The sequence below is a fragment of the Phacochoerus africanus genome, chromosome 11, assembly GCF_016906955.1.
Source record: "Phacochoerus africanus isolate WHEZ1 chromosome 11, ROS_Pafr_v1, whole genome shotgun sequence".
Taxonomy (NCBI): domain Eukaryota; kingdom Metazoa; phylum Chordata; class Mammalia; order Artiodactyla; family Suidae; genus Phacochoerus; species Phacochoerus africanus.
The window spans coordinates 94,727,328-94,753,710 of record NC_062554.1 but is presented as its reverse complement, the minus strand read 5'-3'; the positions used below and the strand labels follow the sequence as shown (position 1 = coordinate 94,753,710).

The 26,383-nt window shown below is 35.9% G+C and overlaps 1 protein-coding gene across 1 annotated transcript in view; it reads right to left on the bottom strand.

The window, feature by feature from the left end:
- Positions 1 to 26,383, bottom strand: part of SEMA3D (semaphorin 3D) — a 202,849-nt gene that overhangs the window by 166,341 nt on the left and 10,125 nt on the right. Inside the window, exon 2 of the mRNA XM_047753452.1 lies at positions 9,786 to 9,881. The gene's annotated coding sequence lies outside the window, so the exon portion shown is untranslated. The remainder of the gene's footprint in view (positions 1 to 9,785; positions 9,882 to 26,383) is intronic.

Sequence of the window (26,383 nt, the reverse complement as noted above, 5' to 3'; positions counted from 1 at the left end):
TGGTGTTATTTTGTGTTTCCAGTGAATTTCTTTCATTGTAAATGTGAGATAAACAAAATAATATTTCAAAACAATGTTTCTAGACTTTTAAAAATAAGTTAACCAAGACATAATATTTAAAAGCTTAATAGCACCTGGAACTTTCTGCAAATGCTAGGCAATATAAATATTTAAATAGCATAGTTACTTGCAACAAATACACACACATACACACATACACACTCACACATACCTCTATAGAATTAGGGAAGTTATCTAATATTACTGAGACTAAAAGGCAAGTAAAGGAACACCAGGAATTGCCACAGAAAACCGATGTAAAAATTGAATAGAGAAAATAAATTGTTGTTCATGAAGTTTTCTCCTTCCCTCTCTTGGTCCTGAAAATCTTCTTTCTTTCCTTCATTCTTCACTGTGGAAATCCTCAATAAAACCAGGTAAATTAAAGCAAAACTAAACAAAGTAAACATACAAGCAAACAAAAACCATGTGACATTCTTACCAGTGAGGTTAAAAAAAACAAAAAAAGTTTTCTTTTAAAAGTTTTATTGAAGCATAGTTGATTTACAATGTTGTGATAATTTCTGCTGTACAACAAAGTGATTCAGATATACATATTCATTCTTTGCACAGGGAACTCTATCCAATATTATTTTAAAATCAACTCTAAGAAGTATACTGTTCTGCATCAGAAGATTTAATAATCAAGAATTATTTCAATATTGGTTAAAACTGAGCTTTATAATTGATTTGGGTGTATTGTGATCATTCAGGCAAGCATTATTTAATTTAATTATTATAGTTTCTTTTAATAGCATTCTTTCTACATCCTCAAAGCATTTCATATAATGTTTTTGCATTAATACTTCATTAAACTGAACTAAAGGTTCTAGGTCATCTTAAGGTGTTATGTCAGACTTTTCCTAAAAGATGTTAAATAACTTATAATTCATATTATAAATTCACATATTTTATTTTATTTTTGTCTTTTTTGCCATTTCTTGGGCCACTCCCGCAGTATAAGGAGGTTCCCTGGCTAGGGGTCCAATCGGGGCTGTAACCGCCGGCCTACGCCAGAGCCACAGCAACGTGGGATCCTAGCCTCCTCTGCAACCTACACCACAGCTCATGGCAACGCCAGATCCTTAACCCACTGAGCAAGGCCAGGGATCAAACCCACAACCTCATGGTTCCTAGCTGGATTCATTAACCACTGAGCCACGATGGGAACTCCCAAATTCACAAATTTTAGATCCTCTCTAAAAGGAATCAAGTTTTCTAAGCTCACTTGGACTAAAATAATGAAAAAGTCCAGAAAACTAATCTGCAAATAAAATAGTTTACAAAGGTATATACATCTGGAGTGGTTTTCTTTACTTTCTACTTATATCAAAGGTTCATTATTGTTTGTTTGCTATTGCCTGATAATAAAATGTAGAAAAATATCATCACTCTACAATTTCCTGCTTCCCTCACTTGGATCCCTTCCTTGTTGTGTTTTTTGTTTTATGTTACACCTACACTTACTTGTAGAAAATATTTCTTTACACAGAGAAGGCACCCTATTTTGGCTTTTTACGAAGAAAGTACCTTTTGATCTTAGGTTTTAAAGACCTCAGAAACCTTTTGGACAAAGTTTACTGAAATGTGCAAGTAAGTTATGACTGAATTGATCTCTTGCTAAGCTAAGCCAAAGCTGCATATGGAAGGATCACTGTTAACCATAAGCAAGTGAAAGAGATAACATTTGCAACTATTATGATTTCAGATGAACAAATTACACAATTTGGTAGCCAAAAGACACTGTATTCTTGCCTAAAAAGGAATAGTCGTACAACATAAACTTAATGTTGGTATGTAGAGAAGACAAGTTGGCAAGGATGAAGATGATCTCACACTAAAGAAGTGTGTAAAAAGTTAATAATATCTTACAGTAAAACAAAACTGAGAGCTATTGCTAATGCTTGGAAAACAGTGAAACAACAGAGCATATGATAGCCATAATAATTTAATAATAAAAGAGCATTGCTAAGATTAGGTACTAGCAATATGCCTTCAAATACATGTTGCTAATCTCACTATCAAAATAATTTCTATAAAAAGTATATTTTAGAAAAAAATACAAATATTGATTCAGATAGAAAATTGACCAATTGTTTGTTGTTCATATAGTAAATTTCATTATTCAGCTAAACCTAATAATATTTAGAGACAAGAGAAAGCTCTGATATAGCTGACAATCTTTTCCCCTAGGTGCCCATGCAAATCAAGTTCAAGCAGCCTCAGAAATCCAGATATTTGCACTTGTTCCTACTGGACAGTTAACCGAAAGCTGCGACCCTGATACTGAGAGAGATAAATAACTATTTTCAGGTAATTTCTAATCTAGTGATGACATTAGAAACTAAGTGACTAGAAGGACTCAAGGCATCATAATGACTTTATACAGCATTTGTTTCAATGAAAAATATCAGTAAATTTATGTGGCAAAGACTAAATCATCATTTGTAATCTACGGTTTTTCTGAATTGATATCTACAAAGAATACGGCATGTGGAATGGACAAAGATTATTCAAAGACTACCAGCCCTAGCAAACCACTATATGGACTGTCTCCACTTCCTCTACCAACCCTATAAACCCAGGGACCCTTATTTGTTCCTCTTTCCTAGCACACAGTGCCTAAACTTGCTCATGACTGCCTGGCCTCCACGCTGCTCTCTCCTCTGTGCCCACTGAACTGAGAAATGTTCAGATGTTACACACACCAAAGGACTTCTAAGCCCCAAACTCTCCTTGTGCCCCATTTTCTTAGGACTGTCTAGCATATATATATATTAATTAAAGCTCAGACATTAGTAACTCACTGTGGTGGATAACATGTTTAACAGACTGCTTAAATGTCTTATTTTTAAAAAAGGCTGAACAAAACCAGGATGGATTGAGAGAGGAGAGGGGAGCGGAGAGGTAGGTACACTCGTGGTCTCCCATCACATCTCACACAAATCCTACCACCTGGGGGGTCTGCCACTGCCTCTGTGCCAAGGAGGACCAGGCATTTACTCATTAACACTTTAGAAATGAACATGTATGAAATGCACTTGCACAGTTTATTTGTGCTTTTTATTGCAGATGAAGTAATGGTTGGGGTAGCAATGATTTGAAATACAGTAGTACAGATTGTTTCCTTATTTATGGAAAAGGAGAAGTGCAGCATAAAGTGTACTTTGTAAATGTACCAGAGAGAACCGTAAAACTGAATAAGCCCATTGATGAAAATACAACACAAGGTGATAACTTTAGGTTAGCCCTGAATAATAGACAACCATAAAAAATAATTAGGTTTAAACACATAATCTAGAGAAAAGAATAAAATCTTTTTTTCATAAAATGCATACACCTGAAAGGAAGTTAGCTAAAGTTCAAATTTACTTAAAAATATTCTTCATATTTTAAAATATAACATAGCTTGTCTTTCTACTTATAAGAAATTATACCCATGTTATTATTGGCAGTTTCCTTCATGTTTTATCACATTTATTGTTTTCAAAAATTATGTAATAATCTCTTATATTGCTGATGTTTTTCCAAAATTTTATTATAAAAAAATTTAAATATTTATAAAACAAAAAGTGCACAGCAAACATCCATAAACCCACACCCAGATTCAATGATTAATAGTTTTCTTTATTCCCTTTATCACATATCTATGCATCTTGCCAATCCATCTGATTTTTTTAAAAATAGTTTTTAATGTAAGATGAAGCTATCAGTACACTTTACTCCTAAGCACCTGAGCTTTCCTTTTCTCTTATAATTTAAAAATATGTTGCTAAGAAATAAAAGTAATTAACTAAATAATAATAATTAACATCTCTCCCACTAAATCACTAGGAGGCTAGTTAACGTGTCCACTAGAGCTTAGTGCTTACGAGGCAATGGCATTAGTTTTAATCTCCCTGATGGATCAACTAGTTATTTCTTTTCCATGGGTACATATTAAATCCCTAATAGCACTTAGTCATACTGAAACTTAATGTATTTTCCACAAGGGAGTAACTGTTAAGAGTACATGAACTTTTAGTTACAGACAAATCAGTGAGCAGCCCCTACTGATGGTGTTAAAGGCATTTTGTAAATGGTCTTTTTATACATTTAGTGACTTATTTGACAAGTACAATAACATAATTACAGCTTTTTAACTTCCAGGTGTATCATTTTATTTTAGATATTTAGTTCTAATGCAGGTTAGCTCTTCAATAGAATGCAAATTATTAAAGTGTGATATTAACAGAGTGGTCTATTCACCTATCACAGAAAAACTAAACAGTGTTTGATTTCTCATTAAAAAACTAAGGTGCCTTAATCAACAACAATTTAGTCCTGAGCTGCTGAAATTATGAATGAACAACATGACTCATCACACTTATACAATTCCCTTTATTTTACCTGATATGGTTTTTATGTCCAATTTACCTGGATTTATTCAGTTATATTTATTTTTCTTCTAAAGATTGGTAGTATTTCTCAAGCCAGTCCCCCAAGGTAACAGAAATAAAAGTAAAAATAAACCAATGGGACCTAATCAAACTGATAAGCTTTTGCAGAGCAAAGGAAACCATAAAAAAACAAAAAGACAACTTATAGAATGGGAGAAAATAGTTTCAAGTGATACAAGTGACAAGGGCTTAATATCTAAAATATAAAAACAACATATACAATTCAATAGCAAAAAAGCCAACAGACTAATAGAAAAATGAGCAAAAGACCCGAATAGACATTTCTCCAAAGAAGATATACAGGTGGCCAATAAGAACATGAAAAAATGCTCAACATTCCTATTATTAGAGAAATGCAAATCAAAACTACTATGAGGTACTACCTCACATCAGTCAGAATGGCCATCATTAATAAGTCCACAAATAACAAATGCTGGAGAGTGTGTGGAGAAAAAGGAACCCTCCTACACTGCTGGTAGGAATGTGAATTGGTACAACCACTGTGGAAATCAGTATGGAGGTACCCTAGAAAACTATACATAGAACTACCATATGATCCAGGAACCCTACTCTTGGGCATATATCCAGAAAAAACTTTCCTTGAAAAAGACACATGCACCCACATGTTCACTGCAGCACTATTCACAGTAGCCAAGACATGGAAACAACCCAAATGTCCACCGACAGATAATTGGATTAGGAAGATGTGGTTTATATACACTATCGAATACTACTCAGCCATAAAAAAGAACAAAATAATGCCATTTGCAGCAACATGGATGGAACTAGAGACTCTCATACTAAGTGAAGCAAGTTAGAAAGAGAAAAACAAATACCATTATGATATCACTTATATCTGGAATCTCACATATGGCACAAATGATCCTTTCCATAGAAAAGAAAATCATGGACTTGGAGAGTAGACTTGTGGTTGCCAAGGGGGAGGGAATGGGATGGACTGGGAATTTGGGGTTAATAGATTCAAACTATTGCCTTTGGAATGGATAAGCCAGGAGATGCTGCTACATAGCACTGGGAGCTATACCTAGTTACTTGTGATGGAACATGATGGAGGATAATGTGAGAAAAAGAGTATATATATATATATGTGTGTGTGTGTGTGTGTGACTGGGTTAACTTGCTGTACAGTAGAAACTGAGAGAACACTGTAAACCAGCTATGATGGAAAAAATAAAAATCATTTAAAAAAATAAAGATTGGTAGTTTTTAATCACCTATTTCTGACATATATTTTATATTAATATTAGCTTAGACATGCTATACACACACAAAATAAGGTGTTGTTATATTTATATCTAATATTATGCCATAAGATAAGTAATTCTTAATATAGTAAACCAGTCTCCAACTTTTATGGATTTCATAGCACGCTGGAGCTTGATTTTACCAACCCTAAAGAATAAGTGGTTTTTCAAGAGTAGTAAAGTTCCAAAATTTTCTCTTAAGAAAAACAAGTCTTTCTTTAAGACCTAGGGTCTTGATGGCATTCTAATTCAATATTGAAAAATTATGAGATGCTTACCAACTTCTGGGCAAACTCCATCCACTCATGTGTTGTTTAAATTTACCTCCAAAGCTATTACCTATATAGCACCCACATTCATTGCGAATAAAGGATACATTCAAAAAGACACAAAGCAAAGGTTAAGAAATTGACATTTCTTTATACAAAGACCAATCTCTCTACCAAGAAAATCATTAGCAGAATAGATGGCAAGAAGAAAATAGTTATGCCAGGTGAGTGTCTTGTAGATGACAAACCCTGCATGGAAATTCCCATTATAAAACTATCACAAAAAGTAATGGTTCTAACACATTTTGTTTGGAATAATGATGCCATTAACACTTGGCACTACAGTTCCCAAAAGGAAGTGAGTATGCATAATAGTTTACTCTACTCTTTATAAAGATAAACACAGTAAGTCACTGTGCAGAGAGGCTGGCATGCTTCAACAATAAATGCCACTTTGAGATAGAGAAAGTCTCACTATCCTGACACAAGCCTACATTTTAAGTCAGATTTAAAAAAAAAAAAAGATCTCGGTTTTGATAATATTTCTTCATTTTATAAAGAGTCCTTTTATTTGCTTAGATGGATAAAGAAAGGCAATACTAAAAATGTGGTGGTAAATAAATTATGCTAATATCAAACAAGGTAAAAATTTTGATGTTAATGTTGAAATACTGGTGTAGTATACTAAATAAAAATAACTTGAAAAAAAAGATTCTGGTTATTTCCTTTTTTTTTTTGACCCTTCCATTTTCATTTATTCTTTTTTTTTAATTTTTTAATAGTTATTTTCCCAGTACCATTTTTTTTCTACTGTACAGCATGGTGGCCCAGTTACACATTCATGCACACGTTCTATTTTCGCACATTATCATGCTCCATTCATAAGGGACTAGACATAGTTCCCAGATTCTGGTTATTTTCAAAATACTAACAGAAGGATTTTTAACTAATTTAAGTAGATTAAGTTTCTAAAAAGATGCTTCTATCAAGAAGTTGACAATTTGGTATCCCTACACAGGTCCCCACTGTAATATATATATATATATATATATATATATATATATATATATACACATTTTTTTTCTCCACTATTTGACGTTTGCCTAAACCTGATCTATTTTACCTAAAGTGCTCACCCTAGTATGCTAATGTCCGGGTCCTTTACACTGTGTCCGAAGATGCTCAGCCATTTACTTTTTTATTTTTGTTTCCCAATACTTATAAGTAAATAAAAAGTACTAATTTATACCTTTCCATGCATCACCGCTACTTGGGGGAAAACTAAAGAGAACAAAACAACAAAATCTCTGCTGGCCAGAGGTGGAGTTCCCTTCCCCAACAATATTCTGCTCCTAACCTTTCATTTTAGTCACCCCAAGCACACTGATGTGCAATCTCACTCGAAAGTGTTTTCTATTCTACTGTAAGCAAAAGCTTAGAATGCCTAGTTTCTCACAAATTCCTTACTTGAGCCTCTTCATCCACCCCCAACCGTGCCTGCTGTGTCTACCTGCTTTGTTAACCACATCACCCCCTCGCAGCAGCCACTGGTTTTTCCCTCTGCAGTCCTAGTCTCTTGAATCATTAAACCCTCTTTGGTCACTCTTCTCTTCCTAGTCACGCTGGACCCCAAAATTAACTTATTGCAACAATGATGGCTCTTTGACCTGAAAATTCTGTAACCAGTTATATAAGCATATGAAGCAACTGAGGAGACTGTAACAATTATAGTTTCTCATACCCCCTTTCAGGAAGTCACAGAGGGGTATTCAAGATTCTGGATGAGCTATGAAAACACTACCGGTGGGAAGACTCAATCCAGCCACTTCTAATCAGACACTGATTTTAAATTTGGTTCCCAAATCCATAGTACCAGATTCAAAATTTCCTCTCAGCTCTAATCTTTATCTTTTGTTTTTTTGCCTACTTCCTCGACTATTGCAATATTTCCCCAGCTCCTTTTCCCACCCTCCCTTTCTTCCATTCTTCATTCACACACAAACCACATCAGATTCTTGAAGGCTTTGATAAAATTCATATGGCAGGCAACTGGGGAGGCTTTCATTACTTTACAAACAACTTTGCAAGATTTCAAGGTCTTCTCAATCTGGCCCAAACTTTATTTGAGATTTCTCTCTCATTATTGCAGTAATTTGTGAACACAATGCTATCTTATTATCACTTAAATCATCATGTGTTTGAACCCCACTCTTGTTATGGATGAGAACACAAGTGACCATGTAAGTGATCTGCACAGTTTAACACTTTCAGAGCAGGGTCTAGAATCACGGTGCCGCATTCTCTCCCTCACATTATCCTGCAGAGAGTAGGATTTCAGTAACCACTACGGGACTGGAGAGAGGAAGCAGGAAAGACAGGGAAGAAGGGAGTGAAGGAAGAAAGGACTGACAAGTATTTAAGACACACAAACCATTATTTTACACTTTAACTATTTCAGAGACATCGTAACTCTCATATCTTTCCTCAGAATATATAACGATAAAAACTGAACTAAATCTTATTTTATTAAGTCTCAAAGAGTAGCATTAGTAATAATATATAGCTCGATTCTAAGGAAATATGATAAAATTAAATTTTCAAGCCTAGGGAGTTCCCGTCATGGCCCAGTGGTTAACAAATCTGACTAGGAACATGAGGTTGCAGGTTCGATCCCTGGCCTTGCGCAGTGGGTTAAGGATCCGGTGTTACTGTGAGCTGTGGTGTAGGTCACAGATGTGGCTCGGATCCCGTGTTGCTGTGGCTGTGACATAGGCTGGTGGCTACAGCTCCGATTAGACCCCTAGCCTGGGAACCTCCGTAGGCCGCAGGTGTGGCCCTAGAAAAGACAAAAAGACAAAAAAAAATTCAAGCCTAACAGAATAATGCTAAACTACTTATTGATTTGATTAAAAAATGAATAGGTAATATATTAGATAACTGTAAGGAAATAGGGTATTTTTTCCCACAGAAGCATGAAAGAAGGTGACATGGTTAAGAGATGGATGTGTATGCAATCACTGTGACAGAGATTGTTATTCGCCCAAAGTATAAAACTGTAGGACGAAGATGCTGAGTTAGATCAGGAAAAAGAGAGAAACAGGGAAATAAACAGATGAATTAGATCATAAGTCAGGCAGGATGCATAAAATAAAAACAATAAAGAACAAGAGGAGCAGAGTTATAGTGAGCACTACAGAGCCAAGACATGAGGAGGGAGAAATTGGGATTTTCACTCTGGAAAAAGAATTAGGCAGAAAGGAGTTGCAGGAGGAGGGGGAGGAAATGAGGCCGTGCCCGACTCTGCCTGTAGAGACAGGCATTGTCTCTCAAATGAGCACCTCAGGAAACAAAGAAAGTATCACAGAGGCCTGGAGGCAATGGGACCCTCATAGACAGGAGTGATGGGACTGCACCTGGTGTTCAGAACCAGGCATCTCATTACCCAAAAGGTGCAGAGAAGCTGGAAGGAGTTCAGAGACATGATGGAAGAATGATTAAGATGTAGAGAAAAAAGGAGTTATGATAAAAGATTAAAGCACTAAACAAGCACATCTTGGCAGAGCAACAAGTTGATGGGTAAAGTAGCTATCTATGAACAGGGAAAGGACATAGATAATCTAAAAGAGAAACATTATTATTTAACCTGGTACCAAGGGGAGAGTTTATAAAGAATAATTGCAACAAAGCAAAAAATAAGGTATCTCTAAAATCAGGAAGGGAAGTATAAACATACAAGTAAAAAATCTGTTTACCTGTTATGGAGAGAGCCACTGTCCTGAGAAACAGCAGATGTCAGTCTGTAGGTATAAGATACAAGCAACTTGACCACTCATATGGTTACCACAATTCTAGAAGACAAAGTAATAAAGAGAATAACAAAATTGGAATCATGTTAACAATTCAAGCTTAATTTTCAAAGAATGGAAAATTTCAGCTTTATCTTCCATATTCTATTTGTGCAAAGGCTTCAGTAATGAATGGCTTGAAATGATAGAGTAATTCAGCAGTTTTCAGAAGGGAATAAAATGGGATAAGTTTCCAGTGGTTCTGTGTGTTGGTTTGCAATATGGTATTTTTAAAGATTAAACCATAAATAAATCACATATATAATTAGACACGTGGGTAGATATAAAACCTTGAAATCACCATCCCTGTGGGAGTGAGATGGCTCCTTACAGAAGGAAGCAAAGGATTCCCAGGTGGAATTTCATCCATAATACAAGCTGCTGCATGTCCTTGCAGGCCATCTGTGTTTTCCCTGTGAATCAAGCTGGTATAGCCACCCTACCAAATGAAGAAATTGTGAACTATCCACACAGGTATTATTTTTGGATTACAGTATTTGGGTTAGCAAAACATGTTACCCACTAACCTTATACACTCAAATATTCACAGAGCCACATAAAAGTTTTCTTTTATAAAATAAAACCCAAAGTGCAGATTTCAATATTTTAAGAAAACTCCTGATGCTCCATAGAATACTAAATACATGAAATTCTTATACCATTCTAGTTGTGTTTTCCATTCCTTTTCATTTAAAATTTTTTGTGCTTGACTGTTATCTCTGCTTTGAGAGTGAAATATAATAATAATCTACACCTGTTGTGTAGGTATTTCCAATGTGTAAAACACATGTGTGCTGTTTGTCTCATGTGAGCCTCACCTGTGGAGTTAGGTATTATTACTCCTCCATTTTACAAATAACAAAGCTGGCAATAAGAGAAGACACTGCGGAAGCTAAAGTTACATTGACAAGAACTGCCAACAGCAAAGACTGGCATCTTCGACTGCATGCCCTATGATCTTTCCACGGCACTGGATTTCTTATGTGATCCACTTCCTCAATCACAGCACCAAAAAGCACTTAGAGTTCATGTAAGAGTGATTCTTGTGTAAAGCCACATCCTCATCATGAGTTTCTTGGGAATCATTAAAGTACAATTCTTATAAGAGGAATAAAAAAAGCAGATGGAGTAGACCAGGTAAAAAATAATAACTGAACTTAGTAGCCGAAATTTCCAGAATGTGTAGCCATTTGTTTTCACGTAATGACATGTCATAGTTAATTAAAATACAACTCTTGCCACAATTAGAAAGACAGAGGAAGTTTCAGGTGGATTCAAGCATTCAAAACAAAAAGATATTCTAAAGTGAACAGGGAAGGAGAGAAAACAATATGGCAAAGGTATACTAGTAAGGCAAAACTTGAAGAAGAAAAATGCAGAAAAAGAGTGGAAACTGTCAATTTTCCAGGAACTGAAAAGGGAGCATATGAGCAAAAAGAAACTTGGCAACATCATTTCCAATGCACCAAGGAGCAATCTGCAGAACAGAAGGTTCCAGTAGCTTAGAGGAAATATACTTAGCAGAGGCAAACATCATCTTGGAACTAACTGAAAGGAAAATAATATTTAAAATGCCCAGACTCCTTGGAAGACAGAAGTAAAGGAATTGAGTCAGCAATTGAATGCCACAGGGCAAAGGTTCAGAGAGTGAGGCCATCCCCAGCAGTGAGCTAGTGACCTGGAAGGACAGAGATGAGGTAAGAAAAGCAGGAACAGGAGAGGGAAAGCAGTATACTGTAAAATGTTCATCTACATTTTGAACGGAAGGGGGAAATTCCTAAAAGAAATGAATGGGAATGTAAAACATACAGAGAATAAAGGAAAGGGGAAAAAAGGCAGCCATTGAAAATGTCTCTCCAAGAAAATGAGCTAATATTTGTGCAGCAGTGGAGAGCCTGAGCTCTGGAATCAAACCCCCTGGGTCTCCATCCCATTCTTCACACTTGGTAGGCAGGAACTTGGGCAAGTTATGGGATCTCTTAATGCCTTAGATTCCTCTTCTGTGTAAATTAGAAAATATCACTCACCACACACAACAGAAGCCTGATTTAGCAAGAAAACTCTTGCAAAGAGCACAATGCTTATGAGAAAGCAAGCAGTAAAATAAAGCTAAATTTCTAAAAATTTATGACAGTATATTTACCACAATAAGAAATGGCATCTGAAGAAAAAAGGCTACAAAAATTGTACACGTGACAGGAAAATAAATAAGGAAAGAAAGAATCAAGTGTCCGATGGAAAGGATATAAAGCAGAGTCAGGAGATTAAGACTATTTAAGGCTGCATTTTTTAAGTAATGAAAAAATGAGAGATGTTACTTAAAATGTATCTGATTCAAGGCAATTTTCTATGAAAAATGCAAATTCATGGAAAATGGGCAAAGAACCCCATTATTTTTGAAAGACCCAATTCAGAAATACAGCTTCAATCACTCAGAGAGGAACCCTTCTTCTCATTCCCAGAATTGCCTTCAACTAGCCAAGTTTTTCAATCCTGATTCAAGTAAATAATCAAGCATTTGATCTTTGAATGAATGCCCTTTCAAAAATAGTAGGAGAAAAAGGAAGTATTGCCTATCTTCCAAAGATAAATTGAAACTAGTGACAGATACCTGTTCTAACAAAGAAGACTTTAACTTACACTATGTTATAAATGTTTATTTTTTAAATGGAACTATCAATAAGCACAATAATGATAAACATTTTCTGAATGCTTATTATGTACTAAACTCAATGCACTTCATTTCACACTTCTGCAGATAGATAATTTTTAATCCAAATTAGCTTGCGATGAAACTGATGCTCAGAGAAGTTAAGCTAGCCCTTCAGGTCAGTAGCAGAGCATGGATTTGAATGAAGGTCTACCGGAATAAATATATACCCTTTTAGCAATATTTCTATTGTGAAGCCTTTCTTAAATAATAATTTAACTGAGCCACTACATCATTTAATGCCAATCATCCTAAATTTAAACTAGTCACCTTAAATCATTTTTGATTTTGGTAAAAAGCATGTAACATGAAATGTATCATCTTAAACCATTTTCAAGCATATAACTCAGCATTGTTATAGAGATTCACACTACTGTGGAATAGATCTCCAGAACTTTTACAAAACTGAAACTCTATACCCATTGAATAATTCCTCTTTTCTCCCTCCCTCCAGCCCCTGAAACCACAATTCCACTTTCCTGTTTCAAACTACTTAGATACTTCACAGAAGTGGAATCATACACTATTTTTTGGTTTTGTGACTGGATTATTTCACTTAGCAAAATATCCTCAGGGTTCATCCATGTTGTGACATGTGACAGTATTTTCTTCTTTTTTTTTTAAAGCTAACCATTACATATATACACTATATTTTGTTTGTCCATTTATCCACTAATGGACATTTGCATCATTTCCAACTCTTGGCCGTTATGAATATGCCACAATAAACTTGGGTTTGCAAATATTTCTTTGCAATGCTGTTTTCATGTCTTTGATATATATATATGCAGAAGTAGAATTGCTGGATCATATGGTAATTATATTTTTAATTTTTTAATGAAAACTCTGTATTGTTTTCCTAAGCAGCCAGATCCTTTTACATTCTCACCAACCAGGTACAAGGATTCCAATTTCTCTATATCCTCATCAATCCTTGTTATTTTCTGATGTCTGGACAGTAGCCATCTTAATGGATGTTAAGTGATAACTCATGGTGGTTTTGATTCACATTTCTCTAATGGTTACTGATGTTAAACATCTTTTCGAATGCTTATTGGCTATTTCCAAATCTTTGAATGAATATCTATTCAAGTCCTTTGCTCATTTTTTTCATTGGTTTGGTTTTATTTTGTTATTAAGTTGTGGGAGTCTTTTATATATTCTGGATATTAACCCTATTCAGACAGATGATTTGCAATTATTTCTCCCATTTAATAGGTTACCTTTTCAGTCTGTTGTTGGCTCTGGTACGCAGAATTTTTTAAGTTTGAAATAGTCCCCCAAACTGGTATCTTTCAACCCAAATTTCTATCTACCTATCCAAATCCTTGTGAAAGTAGGCAACCAAATTTCATGACAATCAAGAAGACAGAATTTTTAGACTAGTTAGCTTTTTAAAATATTTTAAGGAAAAAGAAATCCCCTTAGTCATTCTCAGTTCTCATAGTCTAAGCATCTCATCAAGCTGTCTTTGATTTTCATACTTAAAGAGGCATGGATTTTTTCATACAACACAGCCTCTAAATATGTCAATTACTTCCTCTGTGTGAAAAAACAGTGATCCAATGTAGAAGGAAAACTTTCACTGTAATACATTATTGAGAGACTGAATGTCAGCTCCTAATGTGATACACAAATGCTGTATAATACATTTTGTATATTATTTTAATGACTTTTCAGGATAATATTGACAAGATGCAATTTTATTTTATTTTATTATTTTATTTTACTTTATTTTATTGTCTTTTGTCTTCTTAGGGGTGTACCTGCAGGATATGGAGGTTCCCAGGCTAGGGGTCTATCAGAGCAACAGCTGCCAGCCTACGCCAGAGCCACAGAAAGGCCAGATCCAAGCTGTGCCTGTGACCTACACTACAGCTCATGGCAACGTTGGATCCTTAACCCACTGATAGAGGCCAGGGATTGAACCCACAACCTCATGGTTCCTAGTCGGATTTGTTTCTGCTGTGCCACGACGGGAACTCCAACAAGATGCAATTTTAACTTTAAATATTTGACTTTAGAACTTAGAAACCATTTAAGATTCAATGCCTACTTTGGCTGTAGCTGGTCAGTATAATGTGGTCCTTTACTCAAGGGAATAACAGCATATTGAAAAGAAACATGTATACGAACAGCTGTAATTTAGGCAGAAGGTAAGAGCTATGAAAGAGATATAAAGTATGAATTAAATCATTAAAAATAACTTACTGAATGGAGGGGAATCTATGAAAATTTCCTAGTATGGATATCAGTTAAGCTGGAATTTGAAATGTAATATTTCAGGAGATACATATTATAAAGCATGAGAAAAGAGGTAATATATTCTAATTTCATGTGGCTAAAATAACTGTGATCTAAGCTGCAAAGTTTGATTACAGTCAAATCATACCAATTTAAGGCACTTAAACTGGATCCTGCCATCATTCTGGGGAACGAATGGATGACAACAATGGCATTAGAGTACAGATGATGAAGAAAGGATCACAGTATCGCAGTATCAGGAGAAAATCATATCTTTCCCAAAATGGTATCATTACTTGTGATTTTTCAATAACTTGATGCATATGTATAGAATTTTTTTCTTTTTTGCTTTTTAGGGCCACACTTGCAGTATGTGGAGGTTCCCAGGCTAGGGGTCTAATCAGAGCTATAGCTGCCGGCCTGCGCCACAGCCACAGCAACGCCAGATCCTTAACCCACTGAGCGACCCTAGGGATCGAACCCTCAACCTCATGGTTCCTAGTCAGATTCATTTCCACTGCACCACAATGGGAACTCCAGTATAGCAATTTTTTAATATTCATATTTAAGTCGACTTCAGGTCATTCCCTTTAAACAAAATTGCATCAACTATTTCTGATCCTGTTCTCATATAAAATAAGAGTAACTGCATGTTATAAGGTGTCTCAATTTATGGAGAGAGGATATGCTGGAGAAATATATACATATATAGAGAGAGAGAAAGAGAGGGAGAGAGAGAGGGAGACTGTATACCTTTAAAATTTGTAAACCAGTTTGCATTTTCCCATATATACATACACACTCAAGGGAAAATGCAAACTGGTTCACAAATTTTAAAAGGTATACAGACTCCAAAACATAAAATTATATAAACATATATATGAGTATATCACATATTCAGTAATTTTTTTAATCAACAAAGGAAGGTACCAAGAAGATGGTTAGCAACATGAACAGGTTTAATAACCATGAGTTAGAATGATGTTGCTTTCACTTTTATTAAGTACAAGATTTCACATACACACATACACACACACACCATATATATACATACTCATATTACTTAACACCATTTTTAATTTTCCTTAGATTATATATTTTTCTATAAGGCCTTTTTTTTTTTTCCTTTTTAAGGCCACAGGGCCACAGGTATGGAAGATTCCAAGCTAGGGGTTTAATCAGAGCTGCAAATTTAGGCAGAATGCAGTTTTTCTGTTTGAAATGCCTGAGGTGCAGTTCTAAGCTGGATACATGGACAAGAAAAAACCAAAAGATTCTGGAAAGATGGAGGAGAGTCAGGGGTGAGATGTTCTGATGGAGATAGCAAATCATTTCAGAAGGAGTAAAGAAAAGAAATGAAAGAGTTTGAAAGATAGAAGGCTTTCTATAAATTTTCAACTTTAAATATTATAATTTTCCATGAAGACGATACTACTGTTGGAGATCAATTTGTTTGTATTTAATAGGAATGGTTATTTTCCCTGAAAATTCCCTGGATTTGTGTTTGTGTATATATGTATATATATCACACACACACACACGCGTGCACACACACACACACACACATAACACCACAGAAATATCCTCAGGAAGAGTTAGAAGCACTCAAGCTCTACTTGTATAGAGATACAGTCAAAAGACCAATACATTTAAGAAAGGATAGTGTATTTTCACATCAACTCATCGATTTAAAAAAACTGCTCATAGAACTTGGGGAATTATTATTCCAGGAAGGATGGAATTTCCCTCTACAGGAAAATATCCACAACTGAAAGATATAATGCATAAATAAATACATGATTAAGAGGGGGAAAAAACTGCACATCTGCTTCCTGGTAGAATTATGATGAATATATTGGGAAATATTTCTTTTGGTTTCTATTATTAAAGGTGATCACATCCAGAAAGCATGATATTGTGTAAAAATGTTATCTCTTTTTCTTTGTTCACACCCAGATGATGAATGGAAAGTGACAACATTTTACATAAGGCTACCTCCTACAGACAAAGAACTATAAACAACAAAACAGTAACTGCAAAGTAAACTGTTTGAATGCTTTTGACAAGGACATTTATTTTGGATTAAGGTCTACACTATAGTTGAATGGTTTGACAGCATTTTGTACCAGAGTTTCAGATTTTGAAAGTGTGGAAAAGACCCATCTCTGCCCACATAATCCACCTATTCACTTAACATTTTGGCAGGTGGGTGGGGTTGGGGGTGTGGGGGTACAGGGGTGTGCAGTTAAGATACCCGCCCCCAGAGAGCTTCAACCTTTCTACAAGCTACTCTGAACAAATTGTTCAGGGTAATGAACAGCAAATACTACTCAATAACTTTTAACAATGTTTAGGTTATAATGTTTTCTTTTTTTTAATTTTAAAATAGCTGTTACTAACAAAAGCCTTTCTTTACAAATGAGTTACAGATAGTGCATGAGTGCAAAGTTGCCTTCAAATAAATCTATCTCTAGTTTAGGATTCTTGAACGATAATGTTATTCCAAAATTGATAGAAAACAACAATTTGTCACAGGGTAAACTCAAATAAAAAGAAAACTAATCAAACACTTCCCATGTTGTCTGGAAGGATCCTCTTGAATGTCCTAAAACAGTGAGAGGGCCACAAAAGACACTTCACAGACATTCATCCAAAACAAGAAGCATTCCTTCACTTAACACTTATTTACTAGCACCATGGTGATAAGATGGTGATCAACACAGACATAGTCCTACCTTCACAGAGGATACAGACTGGAAAACAGGCAATTTTAAGGGATGAGGGTTATAGCTAGAAGAGGAGCGTCTGAGTCAGCATGTGCTCTTATGTCATTTATTGTTGCAAAAACGATGTTAGGGAGTTCCTTGTGGCACCATGGGTTAAGGATCTGACGTTGTCACTTCAGTGTCTCAGATTGCTGCTGTGGCATGGGTTCAGTCACTGGAATGGGAACTTCCACATGCTGCGGGAATGGTCAAAAAAAAACTTCATATAAGAAAGCAGGATATCCATCTTTGCCTCAGTGCTCTGATTCTTTCTAAATAAGTTTTAAAAATGTATTTAAGGCGCTCCTGTTGTGGTTCAATGGGTTAATAATCCAACTGCAGTGGCCTGAGTCACAGTGGAATTGAGAGTTCAATCCCTGGCTGAGGCTGTGAGTAAAGGATCCAGGTTGCCGCAGCTGTGATGTAGGTCACAACTGTAGTGCATATTTGATCCCTGGCCTAGAAACTTCTATATGCTATGGGTGTGACCATTAAAATTTTTAAATATAATATTCCAAAACTTATTATCACTGTATGTCATCATCTAACACATTGCTCCTATAATATATATACATACATATAAACATAAAATTATATCCTATATATACTATATATAATAATATATATAGTACATGTAAGATTATATCCTAAAGAATTAACGGGTTTCATGATAGACATACATATGCCATACACACACACACACACACACACACACACACAGTAGAGGAGGAACAATAGTTTCCCTTTATCCTTCTTGGCGGAGATTTCCCAATCCCTCCATGATAAAAAGACTAACAGGAGAAAAGCAAAAGTAGTTTAATAACATACAGACCTCCTGTATACATGGAAGACACCGAGAAAAACTGAGTAACTCCACAAATGGTCCAACTACCACCTTAAATAACTTCTTCAGCTATAGACAAAGAAAGGTATGGGTTAGAGGGGAGCCAGTTATGGGTGGTTACCAGGCAAAGACCAGGAAAAAGGGAATGGTTGTTATCAGATGTAAATCAGTGTTTTGTTTTTCTCCAGATAAGAGTTTGAGATTTAGTCATCCTTTTCTTCCTGGTACAGAATGGAAGATACTCTCACAAACAGAGACTTCCCACATACATCTATATACATATCTACATGTATATCTATATCATGTTGGCCATTTCCACAGCATGTAGAAGTTCCCAGGCTAGGGATAAAACCCCTGCCATAGCATCAACCCAAGCCACTGCAGTGACAATGCTGGATCCTGTGCCATAGGAACATCTCTTACAAAAAGGTAACTTCCACAAGAATGTCAGAGCTTCTCCTGCCTCTGTGACTTCTTAAAAATAACCAGGTAAGATAATCTCTATGCCAAAGAGGCAGTTTTGAGGGCAACATATTTGCTCCCTTTCAGATATATGCATATATATGTATACATAAGAGTGTGTATGCATATATAAAAATTCTAGACAGTTAAAAAGGTACACATTTGTAAAAGTACTCTTTTTTTATACATATAGAATGTAGATAGAGATCAGATCAAGAGTAGCTCTATAGCTTTGGTGATCATAACCAGAACAGTGTCTTTGGTTATCAGATAAGAAAATGAGCACGTTCTTTCAAAAATGGCCATCATTATGTGACTAGCAACCACTACCTTGCCTGGGTCTAAGTGTCAGCAATCCTAGAAGAAAGCATTAGAGGTATTTTCTAAATCATCTGTCGACATCAGTGCAGAGTAGGATGTCTGCCCTTCTAGGAATGGAGAGACTTCAGCTATAATCTCAGCTTTGTGATGACTCAGTTGTGTGCCTCCAAACACACTACAACTAGTGTCTCATAGACATGGTTCATGAATGACTCAAGCCTGGGGCCATTCCTCTCCAAACATTCAGCACCAGTCTTTGAACACAGAATCTGTTCTTTCATGTTTATGGAAGGAAGGAAGGGAGAGAGGAAAGGAAGGAAGGACTCACATTACTTCATCCTCAATCCATTCTGTAAAATGAAGAAGTTGGACTAGACATTCTCTCAGGATTTTTTTTTTTAATTCTAAAATAGGAGTCTCTGAAACAAAAATTACTTTACTATTTATCATTTTTAATTACAGAAATTTCAAAATAGCTATCCTGAAAATAACAATGTATCAGGCTTGCACTCTATTTCCTAAACTGGAATTAAAACAAACAAACAAGAGCCCTCAGGTACTAGTTCTGTTAAACTAGTTTTAACAAAACACACCATGTTGGAGAGATTCCAAAATTCCATACTGGATATGTACAAATTCTGTACATTTAGAATGTAAAATTGAACTTTAGGAGTACTATATTTCCTAAATTAACAGGTTACCTACTATTTTCACGTAGTAATTTTTGTTCTTAATGTTCTTTTGAATGCAGGTAAATCTAAAGCCAAAATAAACTGACAGTAAGGAAGCAAAATGGAGTACTTGGACCATTTTCATAGCTTATTAACTTTTTTTTTTGTCTTTTTAGGGCTGCACCCATGGCACATGGAATTTCCCAGGCTAGGGGTTGAATTGGAAATGTAGCTACTGGCCTACATCACAGCCACAGCAACTCGGGATCCGAGCTACATCTGCGACCTACACAACAGCTCAGGGCAATGTCAGATCCTTAACCCACTAAGCGAGGCCAGGGATAGAATCCATGTCCTCATAGATACCAGTCAGGCTTGTTACCTCTGAGCCTCAATGGGAACTCCCATAGCTTATTAACTTAATGCTACAGAATGTTCATCTACTACCTAATTTTTTTTTATTAAATAACTACTGCTGTTTATGAGACTTATTTAGATGTCTTGATTGAGCGAAGGATAATCATTCCATGATTTACAGATTCTAACTAAAACAGAAAAAGAATAGCTGAAGTATCTATTTCATTATTTATTTAAACAAAATAATAGTGTGCTGATGCTAGTATGACACAGGATTTTATTTTCAACTCTCACAGCTCTAATTTGATCTTATTTTTTTCATTTGTAATTACAAACCAAGAAAGACATATTGCTATGCTAAGTGTCAAGGAGGAAGAACCAGATGTGGACATACATCTCTGCCCTAGGAGCTAATGGTTTGTTAGAGGTATGAAATGTATTTTTTTTTTATTATTTTAGGGCCACACTCGTGGCATATGGAAGTTCCTAGGCTAGGGGTCCAATCAGAGCTACAGCTGCCAGCCTATGCCACAGCCACAGCAATGCAAGATCCAAGCTGTGTCTGTAACCTACGCCATAGCTCATGGCCATCCTGGATCCTTTAACCCACTGAGCAAGGCCAGGAATCAAACCTGCATCCTCATAGACACTAGCTGGGTTCACTACTACTGAGCCAGGATGGGAACTCCTGAAATGTGTTTTAAATTAAAATAATTATTATTACAAAAAGTGAATTGTGTGATAGGGGAAATAAGTTACTGAACTGATTCATGTTTTATGAATTGTCATCCTGATAAAAAATGTGAGATTTTCAATAACTTTTGAAAAATAGGATAACAAAAGATCTTTTTTAAAAACAAAAGGATGAATAGCATGAGAGATACTGGATGCTAAATGTTAAACATACTTGACAACAAAATAAGGATTCACTATTTTATTTCTCCAACTAAATATTTAGTTAAGATTGTCACTGGCTTATATTTCAGGTTCTGTGACATCTGCCTGAAAGTTGCTGTCTGCACAAACTCTCCATCCTCTGCATCTAAGGGTTATTTTAGTAAACCTGAAATATTTAAAACTTCCTTTAGCAGGAAAAAATTCATGAGGTATTTTATATCCTGCTGGGATCAAGTCTGACCTCAGACCTCGTATGTGGGAAGATATTACTTGTTTCATTGTAAATTCTGGAAGCAGTACATATTGGTTTCAAAAAGCCTAACATCAACAAGAAAGTTTGAACACTAACACATCTAGGGTCTGTGAGGAATATAAAACAGTTTTAAATCAGGATGAGAGCAAAGTTTCCATAATTAATAATAATACTTTGATTATACAACAGGACAAAACCATGAAACATACAAATAACAGAAAAAATCTGATATGAAAGCCTTGTTTTCTCTAGTATCCTTATTTTCTGTTCTCATTATCATTGTGTTAGTCCAACCCCGATTTTAACTATAGTCTTTTAGTTGGTCTCCTTAAGAACTATTCCTAGGTTCATCTTCCTAACACACTGATTCTTAGGTTATTTTATGGTTCAAAAACTTTTGGTAGCTCCCAACTGCTACAGAGAAAAATTCAAAGTCTGTATCCTGGCATGTCAAGGCTCGTACCTATATACTTAATGTATATTGATGAGAAAAAAGAAAATTACTAGTGTAGATGTATTAAATAATGATGATGTCAGGCACTGGTAGAGAGTCTTTATGTACATTTTCACATTTAATACTCAATGTGTTTTGTATACAGAACTATCACTTACCCCATTTCAATATATAAGTATATTAAAGCTAACAGGGTCAAATAACTTAGTGAATTTTCCCAAATAATAAATTGTGACTCCAAAGCATGCTCCCTTTCCACCACAATTCAGTGTAAACATTTGCATGTACAGAATCACAATCACAATAGAAGAAAGCACATGATGAGATTGTAAAAAAATTTTAAACTGCTTATTCAGAGGAAGATCAATTCCCTTAGACTAGGGCCTACTGGAAAAAGCACTGGTAGACTGATCAAGATCAGGAGGGAGGTCAGGGTTAATGGTTTATTTATGTGTCTTTCTCATCTAAATAATAACAGAAATGAAGAGAGTGAATGGGGATCAGTGAGGAATGTCTGTAGAGAGAAAAGAGAAGAACTGCGGGCAAAGTGTAATTAGTGGGAGGAAGAGGAAGGGGAACCAGTGATAGAGCTAGAAAAGGAACAGCCAGATACCACCAGGAACTACAGGAACCCCTCCCCCCAAGAAGAACGTACACGAGAAGCCCAGGACTGTTTCACCTTCCCTGTCTTCAGTACTGGACTAAGAACTTGGAACAAGAGATGTTATCTTGGCCTGGGTCACACTTTTTAATGACCCTGGAACTACCCAGAAAACCACTATTAGCCTGACTGGTCCCCATGAATGACATCCAAAAGCAATCATTTGAAAAAGGAACCCCCCTGCCCCAGAAAAATACTTATAAAAGTAATATAAATTGTCTCTCTTACTTAAAATTCCATCAAGAGACAAGCCAGGAGACTTATAAATATTTATTCGCTAAAATAATAAAAAAATGACAGGCGTTAAGAGTGAATTTATAAAAACAAAACAAACAAACTAAATTGACTCTGGATTCTAGTCTTTAAAATTGTTTCCTTCTCTTGATTTGGTCTCATGAAATTATCCATATGGACTCATGGAATAGAAAATGTCGCACAATGAAGACAGATATAGAGATATAGATATAGACATATATGGGCATGAAACATTTTATACTGATTTACATCTATCTATTTGCAACCATAGGAAAATATTTATATTCCTGGGCTGATCACTATAAGTGATAGGCTTTATAATTATTTATAAAATATTTAGAAATTATTTGAGGTAAATCTTATTTACCTATCTCGGAAACATTTCACTTTCTATGAAATGGAAATAAGGTCTGACATACTGTTATTAATATGATATATAAGGTATATAATTAAGATATATAAAAACAATTTATAAATTATTATTCTTATAAGGTATATTGATGAACATTCATAAGCAAAAGTGGCAATTACAGGAATAGACCAATGTAAAACAAAACCAAGAACGGCATTTGAAAAGTATTTTCTCATGAAATAACTAGAATATTCTTCTTCAGTTTCACTTCCAGTTTCTCAGAAGCTGAAGTGACCTTTAAGTTCAATTTCTGGAAAATGTCATTGATTAACATACTTGCTGTCTCTATGAGTTATATTCTAGGGACCTGCTAAGCAGGTGAGGCAGCATAGGTCAAAGGTGCTCCTTTTGTATTAGATTGCTTATCTAAATATAGGAGCTACTATTTATCTCTGGGCTCTTCCTAAATTTCCTCCTGAGAGATGCTTCTCTTAGGCAATTTGGTTCCTAAGTGCCACACTGCAGGTTCCAGCAATGTCCCTTGAAAGCCAACATTTAGGTTGCCAGGAGCCAGGGTTCTCTTAGTAGCTGGATGGCTCAAGCAGGGCAAGTCCAGCACAGGTATACAGTCTAGAAAAAGTCTAGTCCCGGAGCATGAGTCTGCAGTATAAGAGATTGTCCCTGGGCCAATTTCCAGATCCTCTAGTGGATGGATAATGAATTAGGCCACTTTGTTTCCCTTCACTCTTTATAAATGAGACTAAAATAGAATATTCTGAAACTGCACAATAGTGAGAGCATATAATAAGAGGCTTTAAGAGCAATAACTGGTTAGGAGAGGTACAGGGACAAGACAGTGATCAAACAGCAGAAATAAGCTGTGGGCAAAGGGATCAGAATGACAGCAGGCCCAAACTAGAGGGCTAAAGACATACCTGGGTCTTGGGTTAAAAAAAAAAAAAAAAAAGTCAGGGGAGGGATGTGGAGACTGTTGAACAAATCTGTAATTTTTATTTGGGGGTGGAGCACTTCATCAAGGAATCAGGCTCTGTTAAAAATCCATCATTAGATAGCTGAAGGAGAATGGTGGGATGCTATGAAATCAACTTGGACATTTAGATGGGACATCTAAGGATTTCATTACTTGCCGTTTAGCCTCTCTAACTAGCTGCTGCTTGCTTCTGTGATGGCTACTACTGAAGGGTTCCTCTGGCCTGGATTCTCCCTCACATGTCTCCATCAGGGTCTGTTGCAGTGTGCCCCCAAATGATGTCTCTAAACACACTTCCGTGCAAAAGAAGGAGGTGGTGATAGTCCATCCTAAAATGTTGGGAGTATATACGAAGGAGGTCCCCCAAAGGCTTTTCTTTGAATGAGATGAATATAACTCAGCAGATAAAGAACAAGAAGGCAGTAAAACAGTGTGTAGATGGTATAAGGATCTGACCTGAGTGTAACTTGCCTAATCTGTATAAGGATAATAGAAAGATAACAAACATAGATATTGTAATGCACCATAGAGCATCTGCTTGACCTACATTATCCCATGTATTCCTCTCAATCACCCTATGAGGCTAGTGCTATCATGAACCTGCAGTTAGTTAAAAGATGGGAAATAGATATAGAAAGGTCAAGTGACTTGTCTAAATCACATGGCTAAGAGGTGACAGAGCTAGAATCCGAACCCAAACAGTCTATTTTCATAGAGCAGAGTCTTAACCACATTTACCCTGACACTTGAAACCCTCAAAGTTACACTAGTCAAAGACTCTCAGTTACCAGAGTGATCTCCTTTATAAATGGAGTATTGAGCAATGAAGACTAACCCGCAGGTGGTATAGTGGTGTGGTGAAATGCCTCCGACTCGAGAAAGACGTCAGGAATGAAGGTTATGTTCTGGGCATAATCTCCACACAGAAAAAGTGGAGATTAGTGAAGAAGATGACATATTTAAAGAAAAGGCTGAAGAGAGAAATGACCGAGACTGTGAAAAGGACCTTTTGTTGTTAGGATTTAATATCATAAAGAGATTTGATTTGACCCATGATGATAATGTATTATTTCACAATCATCTCCTTCAGGGTTGCAGCCATGTTTCTTTCATCTGAATTTCATCAGTGACTCTTACAGTGCCCAGTATATAGCAAGCACTCAATAAATACTTCTTAAATTAACAGGAAGATGAAAAGGGAATTCAAGATAGGAAGGCATCAAGACTAATATGAATATATGTGAAATAATCTTTTCAATGAAGGAATGTATGTGTGGAGTAAACTGACGAATTACACATCTAAAGTAGGCACAAAAGGAAAAATAGGTAAAGGATTCTGAATAGATTAATTTATAGTCAAGCATTTAGAGACTGTATACTTATTATGTACAATATTTCAAGATATCAAGGGGATTATGGAGAAAGATGCTGAGGTAACAACCACTTGGTCCTTATTCTTGAGAGACTTAATCCAAGTAAGAGAGAATGTAATACCTAATGAAACTAAAAAGATCTTATAGAGAGGAGGACAGAATTTGAGTGAAAAGCACTTTTCCAGGCAAGATTTAGTGGTCCCACGTGAGGGTGGCTAGGGGAGTGGGCATTGGATGGGGGCGGAGAGGTGATGACAGTACATGTCAAAATTATTCAAAGTGAAAGAAGAAATCAGGGCAAAGCCCCTTGAGGAAAAGAATGCAGAAATTGTAGGCCCATGTGGCTCACGCCAGTTTACCCTATTTATTAATTTGGGGAATTTACGAGACTTTTTGCTCATCCTCATATATCATCTACTAGAAGCACACTTGTTAACACTGCCTGCACAGAAATCTTCATTTATGATTATGAGAAATAACCAAGGGTTATAAATATATAAAAAGATGATTGGTGCTTATCATGAAGATGATGGCTAGGTGACTGGTAAATATTAGGGGGAAGTAGATGTGACTGTAATTGCTGTTTTTAAAAAGTCTCGCGAAGTCCACAGGATATGAACGACTATGCACTGAACTCTAATAAGTTTTGAAATATGGATTAAAAGTACCATTTTCTGGAATATGAAAAGGCCTATGAGATAATGACACAACAAAAGAAGGGCTCGAAACAACCAACATCCAGAGATTGGGGGTATGGTGGAGTGAGGACTTGTAATACCTCTGAAGAGTTTATTGAGTGCACATGTGTAAGCATAGCATTCCTCTTCTATGCAAGTTACTCCTGCCAAAAACTTGCCCTTTTTAAAACCTGAACAATGAACACTCTCTGCCAAAC